At 48.3% G+C, this 12959-nt stretch overlaps 1 long non-coding RNA gene across 1 annotated transcript in view; it reads right to left on the reverse strand.

Moving 5' to 3' along the window:
* Nucleotides 1-11334: 11334 nt before the first annotated feature.
* Nucleotides 11335-12959, reverse strand: part of LOC103307590 (uncharacterized) — a 29984-nt gene continuing 28359 nt past the window's right edge. Inside the window, exon 3 of the long non-coding RNA XR_510180.4 lies at nucleotides 11335-12542. This is a non-coding gene — a long non-coding RNA (uncharacterized LOC103307590). The remainder of the gene's footprint in view (nucleotides 12543-12959) is intronic.

A 12959-nucleotide genomic window follows, 5' to 3' on the forward strand; every position in this document is an offset into this window, starting at 1 on the left:
CCAATTAGCTGCTCTCCTAGAGGAAGTGCCTCTCTCTTTTTGCACTAGTAGGCAGTTTTTGAGCACTTAATTTGTTTTGCTGCATTCCCAAGGGCTGCTAAATTGGTCCTGGTCTCTTCACTGAGATGTAACATTAGTGGATATGACTGATAGATTTTGATGGATTAAGCCACTTTGGAAAGGCTCCATGAAAAGCAGCATCCAGGATACAATTAAACAAAAGGGTATAGAGGTGGATGGGGCCAAAGATACAGCTCTAAAAGCAAAGCGTTTCAAAGTGTGGACACCCACAAGAGAAGTGTCTCCATTCCAGGAAGCAGGTGTCTGTCCCACAAAGCTCTCTTGTTGTTCTGTAGCACTCGAGGTTTGCTAATGTTGCAAGATACAGGCCGAACAGGGCAGGGGCAGCTCCCCTGAAACAAATCAAAAGAATTGGACCTGCTATCTCCAAGCCAATTTGGCCCCCAGCCTTGTGTTATGATTATAAATGATGGGACCCCCTTGCTGGCCAGCCAATGCCTGGGATTTTCCTAGGGTGATCAGATGTCCCTATTTTGGGGTCCTTTTCTTATATAGGCTCCTATTACCCCCCACCCCTGTCCCAATTTTTCACATTTGCTGTCTGGTCACCCTACATTTTCCAGACCTCTGATGCTCTTTCCTTTTGCTAAAAGAAGAACAGGAGTACTTGTGGCACCTTAGAGACTAACAAATTTATTAGAGCATAAGCTTTCGAGGACTACAGCCCACTTCTAGTTAGAATTAATAACTAACTAATTAGCCACACTGCAGCATGCTCACTTCTAGTGGGCTGTAGTCCACGAAAGCTTATGCTCTAATAAATTTGTTAGTCTCTAAGGTGCCACAAGTACTCCTGTTCTTCTTTTTGCGGATACAGACTAACACGGCTGCTACTCTGAAACCTTTCCTTTTGCTAACACTTCTTGTGTGCAGCTTTCAAACTGCCGGGATCCCTGCTTTGCTGGTGAGGAGACGAGTCCCCTCACCTGGTGGAATGAATGGTCACTAATGGGGGTGTTCTTGCTCTCTAGATGGTCTCACTGGGGCCCCTTTGAGCTGCTCCTGTGGTGTAACGGGGCCCCATAACTAGTTTGTCAGCAGAGGGAGGGAGTGGCTAGGGAGCATGCTGCAGTGTGGCTCTTCTTGGCTCGCTCAACAGCACCAAGTTGGAGCCACTATGAGTAGGGTTGCCAACCCTCCAGGACTGTCCTGGAATCTCCAGGAATTAAACATTAATCTTTAATTAAAGATGGTCATGTGATGAAATCTCCAGGAATTTGTCCAACCAAAGTTGGCAACCCTAACTATGAGTAGCCCTGACTCATACATTCAGAGCTCCTGGACTCGTGCGGATATCACATAATTGTATATTCCTCCAATGTATTTTAAGCCTGAATCTCCACCTGGACTAGTGACCAGTCATTCTGCAATGAGGATAAGCTAAGCTCTGTGAAACCCTGCTCAGTTGATGCTTCCCCGGGTGAGCAGAACCAGTCCTGCAAAATCTCAGCTTCCTTTGAGTTTCTGCCACTTTCGGTTGCAAACTTAAAAAAAATGGAGTACAACCAATGCAGCAGCTGCTGCGGTTATGCGGCTCGGCCTACAAGGGGAGCTTCACTCACTCTGTCTCCACTCCCCAACAGCAGGGAGGGGCATCTGCCATTACCTTGGCTGCATCCTCCATCTGGGCTCCTCTGAACTCCCCTCCCGTGGGCCAGGCCTGTTTCCTGCCTCTAGCCAGATGAAGGTAAACCCCAGAAAGCTGCTGCTTTGCCACACTACAGCCTGCATGACCAGCTAGAGCATTCCCCACCCAGGCACAAGGAAAGGAAGAAAAGCGATCCCAGCAGCTTCCATGGTCCCCACCTTAAGCAAGGAAGGGCTAGAGCAGCAGAGCCCTGGGCTTCTCCACAGTAACTGCTGCCGTGGTGCTGCCTGGGGTGTCCAGGGGGAGCACAGAGGCACCTGGCACAGGGGAAGAGACCAGGTAGGGTGACCAGATGTCCTGATTTTATAGGGACAGTCCTGATTTTTGGGTGTTTTTCTTATATAGGCTCCTATTACCCCCCACCTCCGTCCCGATTTTTCACATTTGTTGTCTGGTCACCCTAAGACCAGGCCTGGCTGGGGAAGAGGAGGCAGCTGTGAAGAGCTGCTGCTGGTCTGAGGGGAGAGTAGAGGAATTTGGCTGGGGGGGTGAGTGAATGGTGACTCAATCAGGGTCTGGCTGAGCAAGGGGATTGAGTAGAGTGTGCAAGGCAAGGGATGTGTGTGTGTGTGTTATACAGGGTCAGGTTTACCTGTGCCCTTTCTCTTTAAGGATTGAAGGTCTGCTGAGTGGGCCAAAGCGGGCAGCTCTGGTTGTAGCAGCAGAATTGGGTGTGCTCCAAGAGTACATCTACCCCGCAATTAGACACCCGCAGCTGGTGCATGCCAGCTGATGGGCTCCGGGGGCTCAGGCTAAGGGGCTGTTTAATTGTGGTGTGGACATCCGGGCTCGCCTTGGAGCCTGGGCTCTAGGATCCTATGAGATGGGAGAGTCCCAGAGGTCTCCCAAGCACTGCACTGCAATTAAACAGCTCCTTAGCTGGAGCCTGAGTCTGCTCAGCAGCTGCCGCTAGATCTCCTCTTCTTTTTTAACATACGCAGCAGTGTATTTTTTTAAATCCAGAAGTTCAATAAGCTGCTCTGTTGGTTCACTTCCAAAACCAGGATGCATAGCACTAGATTAAGTCTCCACACTGCTCTTGTCCTTTGCTCTATCTCATTTCAAGGAGGAACAAGCCCACTCTGCATCTGCTTTTTAAGTGCTGGCCACAATTTCTTTTACAAGCAGTTCTTTCATTATTCATTTTAATAATTGTATATTTATGCTTTTTGTGATCTTCTGCATGGGGATTTAACCGTCTTAAGAACCAGCCCAACAGGTGAACTATCCAGTTTCTCAGCAACTCAAGAAAAACTTAAGGCTATATATATGTTCCCGTGGCTTACATGCCAGGAAGCTTACTACAAAGCCTGCCTCAGTTCTGTGCATGAGTTAAAACCTGTGACGAGGTGTGGATGCTATAACAATGGTCCCACAGAGAAGATAAGCAGTGGTACAAAAGTGGACTCTGTGTAGAACTGTGTTGCCCAAACTCCCAAAAGCTGAGCTGATGTTTAGGAAGATGAAACCAAGGGTATGTCTACACTATGGGATTAATCCGAATTTATATAATTCGAATTTTGGAAACATTGTATAAAGTTGAATGTATGCGGCCACACTAATTCGGCGGTGTGCGTCATTGTACCGGGGCTAGCGTTGATTTCCGGAGCATTGCACTGTGGGTAGTTATCCCATAGCCATCCCATAGTTCCCGCAGTCTCCCCCGCCCATTGGAATTCTGGGTTGAGATCCCAGTGCCTGATGGTGCAAAAAACATTGTCGCAGGTGGTTCTGGGTACAGCCTCATCCCTCCCTCCATGAAAGCAACGGCAGACAACCATTTTGCGCCTTTTTTCCTGGGTGAACACTGCAGACTCCATACCACAGCAAGCATGGAGCCCGCTCAGCTCAAGACAGCAGTCATGAACATTGTAAACACCTCGCGCGTTCTCATGCAGTTTATGCTGAGCCGGGACCAGAAAAACGAGGAGAGGAGGCGGTGACGGCAGCACAGCGACAAGAGTGATGAGGACATGGACACAGAATTCTCTCAAACCGCGGGCCCCGGTGCTTTGGAGATCATGTTGTTAATGGGGCAGGTTCTATCCATGGAACGCCGATTCTGGGCCCAGGACACAAGCACAGACTGGTGGGACCGCATAGTGTTGCAGGTGTGGGACGATTCCCAGTGGCTGCAAAACTTTCGCATTCGTAAGGGCACTTTCATGGAATTTTGTGACTTGCTGTCCCTTGCCCTGAAGCACCAGAATACCAAGATGAGAGCAGCCCTCACAGTTGAGAAGCGAGTGGCGATAACCCTGTAGAAGCTTGCAACGCCAGACAGCTACTGGTCAGTCGTGAATCAATTTGAAGTGGGCAAATCTACTGTGGGGGCTGCTGTGATGCAAGTAGCCAAAGCAATCACTGAGCTGCTGCTACGAAAGGTAGTGACTCTGGGAAATGTGCAGGTCATAGTGGATGGCTTTGCTGCAATGGGATTCCCTAACTGTGGTGGGGCAATAGATGGAACCCATATCCCTATCTTAGCACCGGAGCACCAGGGTACCCAGTACATAAACCGCAAGGGGTACTTTTCAATGGTGCTGCAAGCACTTGTGGATCACAAGGGACGTTTCACCAACATCAACGTGGGCTGGCTGGGAAGGGTTCATGACGCTCGCGTCTTCAGGAACACTAATCTGTTTAAACGGCTGCAGCAAGGGACTTACTTCCCGGACCAGAAAATAACCGTTGGGGATGTTAAAATGCCAATAGTTATTCTTGGGGACCCAGCCTACCCCTTAATGCAATGGCTCATGAAGCCATACACAGGCAGCCTGGACAGGAGTCAGGAGCTGTTCAACTACAGGCTGAGCAAGTGCAGAATGGTGGTAGAATGTGCATTTGGATGTTTAAAAGGTCGCTGGCGATCGTTACTGACTCGCTCAGATCTCAGCCAAACCAATCTCCCCATTGTTATTTCTGCTTGCTGTGTGCTCCACAATCTCTGTGAAAGTAAGGGGGAGACCTTTATGGCGGGGTGGGAGGCTGAGGCAAATCGCCTGGCTGCTGATTACGCGCAGCCAAACACCAGGGCGATTAGAAGAGCACACCAGGAAGCACTGCGCATCAGAGAAGCTTTGAAAACCAGTTTCGTGACTGGCCAGGCTACAGTGTGAAATTTCTGTTTGTTTCTCCTTCATGAAAACCCTCCCCCTTTATTGAATCATTCTCTGTAAGGAACCCACCCTCCCCCTTCCCCCAGCTTGCTTTCAAAGGAAATAAAGTTACTGTCATTTAAAAATCATTTATTCTTTATTAATTAATTATAAAAAGAGGGAGAGAACCCGGGTGGGGTTTGGGAGGAGGATCGGCGGGAAGGAAAAGGCCACTAAAAAAAGGTTAAAAAAATGACAGCCTTTTGCTTGGGCTGTCCACTAGGGTGGAATGGGAGGTTGTACGGAGCCTCCCCCCCCCCCCCCCCGCTTTCTTACACGTCTGGGTGAGGAGGCTATGGAACATGGTGAGGGAGGTTATACAGGGGCTGTAGTGGTACTCTGTTATTCTGCTGCCATTCCTGAAGCTCCACCAGACACCAGAGCATGTCTGTTTGCTCATGCAGCAGCCCCAGCGTTGCATCCTGCCTCCTCTGATCTTCCTGCTGCCACCTCTCATCTCGAGCGTCCCTCCTGTCCTCACATTGGTCCCTCCTGTCCTCACGTTCACTGGCTTCTTTCCTATACTTTGAAACCGTGTCCTTCCACTCATTCAGATGAGCTCTTTCACTGCGGGTGGATTCCATGATTTCCGCGAACATCTTGTCTCGCGTCTTCTTTTTCCGATGCCTTATCTGAGATAGCCTTCGGGATGGAGGAGGGAGGGTTGAAAAATTTGCAGCTGCTGGAGGGATGGAAAAAAGGAGAGAATTTTTTAAAAAGATACATTTTGCAGAACAATGCTTATACTCTTTCACGGTGACCAACACTATTCACATTACATAGCACATGTGATTTCTGTGCAAGGTCGCATTTTGCCTCTTAATATTGAGTGCCTGTGGCTTTGCTGCTAGAGCTCACAGAATTCAGCTTGCATGCGGCCATGGTAAGCCATTGTCTTTCGGCTTCTGCGCCCTCCTTTCCCACATACCAAGCAAAGCCCGTTGAGTGCTGCGGTTTTCCTGTTAACCTTCAGCAGCAGAAAACAAACTACCCCCCCCCCCATCCAATTCTCTGGATGATTGCTTTATCCCTCCCCCCACCGCGTGGCTGGTATCAGAGAAGATCCCTGCTAGCCAAACGCAAAAAGCTCAGGGCCAATTCCCCACCCCCCCCTGCGCTTGGCTAACTGCAGGGAAGGATTTCTTTTCAGCCACAGGCAAACAGCCCAGTAGGAACGGCCACCTCTGTCCCTTTAATTAAATTCCCGTATTTCAACCAGGTTACCATGAGCGATATCACTCTCCTGAGGATTACACAGCGAGATAAAGAACGGATGTTGCTTGAATGCCAGCAAACACCAGGACCGTACGCTGCCAGGCTTTGTCATGCAATGATACCAGATTACTTGCTGCAAGCGTGGCGTGGTCAAGTGTCCTACCATGGAGGACGGAATAAGGCTGCACTGCTCAGAAACCTTGTGGCAAGGCTTTTGGAGTACCTCCAGGAGAGCTTCATGGAGATGTCACTGGAGGATTTCTGCTCCATCCCCAGACACATTAACAGACTTTTCCAGTAGCTGTACTGGCCGCGAATGCATTCCAAGTCCTCAGGGCAAAGTAATAATTAAAAATGCTTGCTTTTAAAACAAGTTTTATATTTTAAAAGGTAAACTCACCTGAGGTCCCTTCCTTGGGGTCATGGTCTTGGATACTGGGTTGGGAGGGTACTTCAGTCAGGCTGAGAAAAAGATCCTGGCTGTTGGGGAGAACGGAGTGCTGGGTGCTCTTCGCAAGCTCGTCCTCCTCCTCCTCCTCCTCCTCCTCCTCCTCTTCCCCGTCCGCAGAATCCTCAGGTGTAGCTGATGAGATTACCCCCGCCTCGGAATCCATGGTCAGAGGTGGGGTAGTGGTGGTGGCCCCCCCTAGAACTGCATGCGGTTCGGCGTAGAAGCGGCATGTCCGCGGCTCTGACCCGGAGTGACCATTTGCCTCCTTTGTTTTTTTGATAGGCTTGTCTGAGCTCCTTGACTTTCACGCGGCACTGATCTGAGTCCCTATTGTGGCCTCTCTCCATCATGCCCTTGGAGTTTTTTTCAAAAGTTTTGGCATTTCGTCTTTTCGAACGAAGTTCTGCTAGCACTGAATCCTCTCCCCATATAGCAATCAGATCCAGTACCTCCCGTACGGTCCATGCTGGTGCTCTTTTTCGATTGTCGGCCTGCATGGTTACCTGTGCTGATGAGCTATCTGTGATCACCTGTGCTCTCCACGCTGGGCAAACAGGAAATAAAATTCAAATATTCGCGGGGCTTTTCCTGTTTACCTGGCCAGTGCATCCGAGTTCAGATTGCTGTCCAGAGCGGTCACAATGGTGCACTGTGGGATAGCTCCCGGAGGCCAATACCATCGAATTGCGGCCATACTAACCCTAATTCGAAATGACAATATCGATTTTGGTGCTACTCCGCTCGTCGGGGTGGAATACAGAAATCTATTTTAAGAGCCCTTTATTTCTAAATAAATGGCTTCGTTGTGTGGACTGGTGCAGGTTTAATTCGATTTAACGCTGATAAATCCGAATTACAGTCATAGTGTTGACCAGGCCCAAGATCACTCTGCTTCAGTCTGCCCTGTTTTTAAATAATTAGTCACTAAGGGCTGGTCTACACTGGGGGGGGAGGGTCGATGGATCTTAGATCGATTTACCTGGGGTCCACATGGTGCGGGATCGATGGCCGCGGCTCCCCCGTCGACTCTGCTACCGCCGCTCGCTCCGGCGGAGTTCTGGAATCGACGGGGAGCGATATATCGCGTCTTAACGAGACGCAATATATCGATCCCCGATAAATCAATCGCTACCCACTGATACGGCGGGTAGTCTGGGTGTACCCTCACAGTAGATTGTGTTCATCTTCCTAATTCATCTATCATAAAGCCAGAAGCGACCACTGTGATCACCTAGTCTGACCTATATAACCAAAGAAATTCATTAATTCCTGTTTGAACTAAGCAGATTTTTTAAAAATCCAAGGTTTTTAAAAAAATGACCAGTGATGGAGAATCTATAACAACCCTTAGTAAATTGTTCCAACGGTTAATTACCCTCACTGTTAAAAATTTGCACCTTATGTCTAGTCTGAATTTGTTTAGCTTCAACTTCCAGCCATTGGATCTTGATAAACCTTTTGTCTGTTAGAGTGAGGAGCCCATTATCAAAATTTTGTTCCCCATGTAGGTACTTAAAAAGGGTATGAAGTCACCCTTTAACTTTCTCTTTGTTGAGATAAATAGATTGAGCTTCTTCAGTCTGTCACTATAAGGTATGTTTCCCAGTCCTTTAATCATTCTTGTGGGGCTTCTTTGAACTCTCTCCAGCTTATCAACTTCCTTCTAGAATAACCCATTTCTTCTCCTTTGCTATGTCCTTTGAGCAGTGAAATAGTTAACAATGTTGGTGTGCAAAGTTTGATCATTATCATCTAAGTTAACACCCATTGTATTGAATGGAGTAGTTTATTCCTCAGCTATTGTTTCAGGCTCTCTGCAAACTCAGGAAGACAAGCACTGCATTGGTTACACACAGATCATGTTTTCAAGGTTTCTTTGCAATTATAACTGAAAGATTTACTTAAAAAAAATAAAAAGAAAGGTGAGACTCTGGAAGACAACCAAAAGATCAGTGCATGTCCTCTGGACTTTGGGAAACACTAACAAAAGATTCTCCAGCTCCAAAAAGGGGGTGTATGGTCTGAACAAATGTGTGAGGAGTAGGGTCTAAGCCAAACTACTGCAAACGCTATACTCAAAAAATCAAAGGCAGTTACTATCAGAAAACTGATAGTGAGTTAATGTTGCTCTGAGCACCATGCACTCTGCCAAGGTCCTACCCTCAATGTAGCAGAACAGAGGATATCTAAGAGCAAGACTGGTGATTTTGGGTGCCCAACTTTAGATACATTAAAGAGCCCTGATAATGAGAGAGTGCTGAGCATCTGCTCTCTGAAGATCAGGTTCCTTACAGGGGATCTCAAGTTGGGCACCCAAAAATCACCAGTCACTGGTGAGAATCTTAGCCTAAGTACAGTAGTTGTCAGCAGATGGTGGGAGGCGGTGGGCAAGAGTGAAATGCTTGCTGTTCATTTCCAGATTTTCATACCATTGAGGTAGAAGAATTGTTCTATAGAATGAGATTGTCTAGGTTTGGAAGAACTCCATTGTTGCACCAACCTTAGCTGCTGCTTAACAAAGCTTTTGTTTACTAATTGTCTTGAGAATCTAGCAGTCTAACCATCTACACAATGTTCCTTAGCATAATACGTTGTGTATGGCATACTGTATAATGCACTTGAAGTCTAGCAAGGAAAGAGAGAATGTGTTGGTTGACATGGTTGTCAAGGTGGTGTGAGACTTACCATACATAGTTGGGAGGAGAGCTGCTGGGACTAGAATGCTGGTCCTTCAGCATCATAGACACAGGCTAGAGGGGATCAGGTGATGGTAGCAGGCCCTTGATTCTCTGGGGGCGGGGGAGAGGGAGGGAGGGGCTGAATGCTGCCTCAAGTGTCTGGCCATTGGACTTTTCTGACCTTGACAATTTGAAGCATAGTCAGATTCAAATAAGTGTAACCCCCCCCCCCCCCCCAAGAACAAAGAAACAAACATCTCCTTAGCATAGTGGCATAGCTACAACAGGAAAACTGGGTGGTCCTAGCTTTCAGGTGGGCGGGCAATGACAGATGCAAAATAGGTTTTGTGGAGACCTGGCTGGGCTATGACAACTGGGGGTCCCTTCCGCAGCCCCCCTTCTGCTGGGGAAGTGAGGTCCAGGCATGGGGGCTTGCCCCGCTTCCCCCACCTGGCGCTCCTGCTAGGGAGCATGATTGAGGCACAGGGCTTGCCCCACTCCACCTGCCCAGTGTTCTTCCCATGCCCTGACCCGCTCCCTGGCAGGAGCGCCGGGCAGGAGGAGCGGATCGGGGTGACCCCGTTGGCCCAGGGCCAGTGGCTAATCCGCTATGGACCCGGAACCAGACCCACTCCCCTGAGCCACACCCCTAGCTGGGGCGGGAGACCATGGCATCAGCACACGGGACCAGCAGGAGAGGGACACAGCTGGACACTGAGCTAGGATCAGGAGTCCCCAGCCAGTGGATTGGGAGGCTCTGCCCCAACTTTGGGTGGGCCTGGATGCTAAGTGGGTGGGCCATGGCCATGCCTCTGCCTTAGCATGACCAAGGTTTACCATCCGGACATCCCTTTGTCCTGCCGACCTTCCCAGCTCCCTCCAGTTTTCTCCCTCCCGTGCTCTCTTTTCTCCCCAGACCCCCTTACAGTGAGCAAACTCCACTCCCTGCCCATCCCTCCCTCTGCCTGTTCCTGCAGCTGCCCCACACAGCTCCTAGCACAGCTGTCTGTCTCTAGTAACCACAATTAGCAGCATGAGAGGGAGTAGTGCTCAGCAGCAACTCCTGCTCATTGCTTGCCCCTCTTCTCTTGTTGGTTGCTGATGGCAAACCCGAGTGGTACTTCACCTGGAGGTGCTCAGGAAATGTCCAAGCTAATTTACTGACTAGAGAGAGAAAGAATGATAAAATGAAATCATCTGCTTCTTTTCACACAGGGGCTTGGTGGGGGTTAAAAACAAAAATATACATAATAAAACTCATTTCATGGATGGAAGAAATAATACAGAAGGAAATTAAGATCAAGTCAAAATAGGCTATCAAATTCCATGATCAGTTGGTCATCAATAAGTGGGTAAAACCTGGAATGGAAACAATTGTGAAATAAATGCAGGGTGAGTGGCCTAGTGGGTTAAAGTATGGGTCAGCAAAGTGGAGCAAAATTCATAATTTTTGTCCTGGTGGAAATTCTAGCATTTGGTTTTTGTCCCAAATTGGGATGAAACATTGAAATTTTACATAAAACAGAAATTCCAAAATATTTCATTTTGCTCAAAACAAAATGAAACGTTTAGACATTTCTGAAATTTAAATGTTTCATTTCAGTTTGTTGAACTGAGCCAAGATTCTTTATTTTAAGTCTGTTCAACGTTAAAAGCAGCATTTTCCCATTGTGGTGCATTGTCTCATGGGAGTATAACAGGTGCCGGTTTCCTCCGGGCTGGGGGGTGCTCAACACCCTGCTCTGCCCCAGGCCCTGCCCCCACACCACCCCTTCTCCCAAGCCTCCCCCCCGCCGCCTGCCTCTTCTTGTCCCTGCTCCAACCCTGCCTGCCTCCTCCCACCTAATTCCACCCCGAACCGCAAGCATGCCCTGGAGCACCCACGGAGTCGATGCCTATGGAGTATAGTTCAAGATTCTGATTCTCCCTAAGGGTCAGGCTCCCTGGCTGGACTACATCTCCCATGATGCACCAAGCAGCTTGGTTAGAGAATGAGGGCCTTAACTACAACTCCCATAAGGCAATGTGCTTATAGGAAAATAGATTAGAAACTAAACCTTTTGGGTCAGTTTCAGAGAACAAAATATTCTGATTTGGTTCAAATTGCCACAAAACAAAATATTTATTTTTAATTTGCCCAAAAGAAAAATCAAAATATTTCATCAAAAGTTTGCAGAAACTGCATTTTTCTGACAGAAAATCATTCAGACAGAAAATTCTCAACCAACTTTAGTCAAAAGTCATGAATCCTGGATTCTTCTTCGAGAGATGTCTCTGTGGGTGCTCCACTCCCAGGTGCTGGTGCGTCCCCACATCTTCGCTCAGATTTGTACAGCAGTACCCGCACGGGCTGTGCACGCGCTGCTGGTGCCTTAACAGCACGTGCATGGCCGTGACTCCTCAGTTCCTTCTCTACTGCCCCGGCCTGAGATGGAGCTCAGCAGTCCTGCTCAACATTTTTTAGCTTTCGCATACTTCATTTGTTAGTACAGTTAGTATAGTATTTTAGTCAGACAAGTTTTATTTTCTTTTACCCCTTCTTAAGACCTATTTAAAAGGGTGGCTAGTGAACTCAAGATCACTATGGAGGAGGTGTCAGAGACTCAACATGAAGTGACAGACATCTTGCAACCTGCGGCCTCCTCCAAGATTGCCCTCCCAATCAATGGAGCTGTCATGGACCCGGCCAAGAATATCTGGCAAACTCCAGCCACTATACCCCCGACCTGCAAGAGGGCAGATCAGCAATACTATGTTCCCTCCAAGGGCTCAGCATTTCTTTTCACACATCCAGCACCAAACTCACTGGTAGTGGAAGCGGCAAACCAAAGAAACAAGCAGCAGCATTTCCGGTCTACTACTCCTGACAGGGACAGTGAAAGAATGGATTTATTTGGCTGCAAGGTTTATGCAACTTCCACACTGCAATTTGGTGTGGCATAGTTTGCCACCCTCCTAGCCAAATATGACCATAGAAATTACGGGCAATTAATGGAATTTATTAACTATTCCAGAAGAAAAGAGACCGCAATTTAAGGCAGTGGTCTCTGAAGGACAAATAATTTCCCGCACGTTACTCCAGGCTGCCCTTCATGCTGCGGACACCGCAGCCAGGTCCACCGCTACAGCTGTTGTTATGCATTGGGCTTCATGGTTCAACTCTTCGTCTTTCCCACGTGAGATACAGAACACCGTGGAGGATCTCCCCTTCGATGATGAGAAATTATTTGCAGCAAAGACGAATGAGGTTCTGCACACCATGAAGGATTCCAGGGCTATGCTGAGATCACTAGGCATCCATACACCAGCCTCTAGAAAGAGATAATATAGGTATCAGCCTTACCAATGCCTGCGATACCCGGCATACACACAACAACAACAAGAACAATGGCCATACGATCAGCAACAGCATCAATGCCAGAGACCTAGGCCTCAACGCCGCCTCCCCCCACAATCAGCAGCATCCCAAACTCCTCCACCTAACAAACAGATTTGAAGCCCTGGTCGAGGACATAGAAGACCTCCCACCCACTCCTGCACTCACACTAATTACTCAACCCTTTGGTCACCGTTTGCTCCCATTTTATAACAATTGGCGAGCCATCACTACAGACAGATGGGCCCTAGAGACTATACCATCCCTTTTGTGTCCATACCCCCCCACCCACCTCCCCTCCCCGTCCCTCTTCAGGGACCCCTCTCATGAATACTTGCTCCACCAAGAGGTA

This window comes from Chrysemys picta, chromosome 8 (assembly GCF_011386835.1).
Source record: "Chrysemys picta bellii isolate R12L10 chromosome 8, ASM1138683v2, whole genome shotgun sequence".
Classification (NCBI taxonomy): domain Eukaryota; kingdom Metazoa; phylum Chordata; order Testudines; family Emydidae; genus Chrysemys; species Chrysemys picta.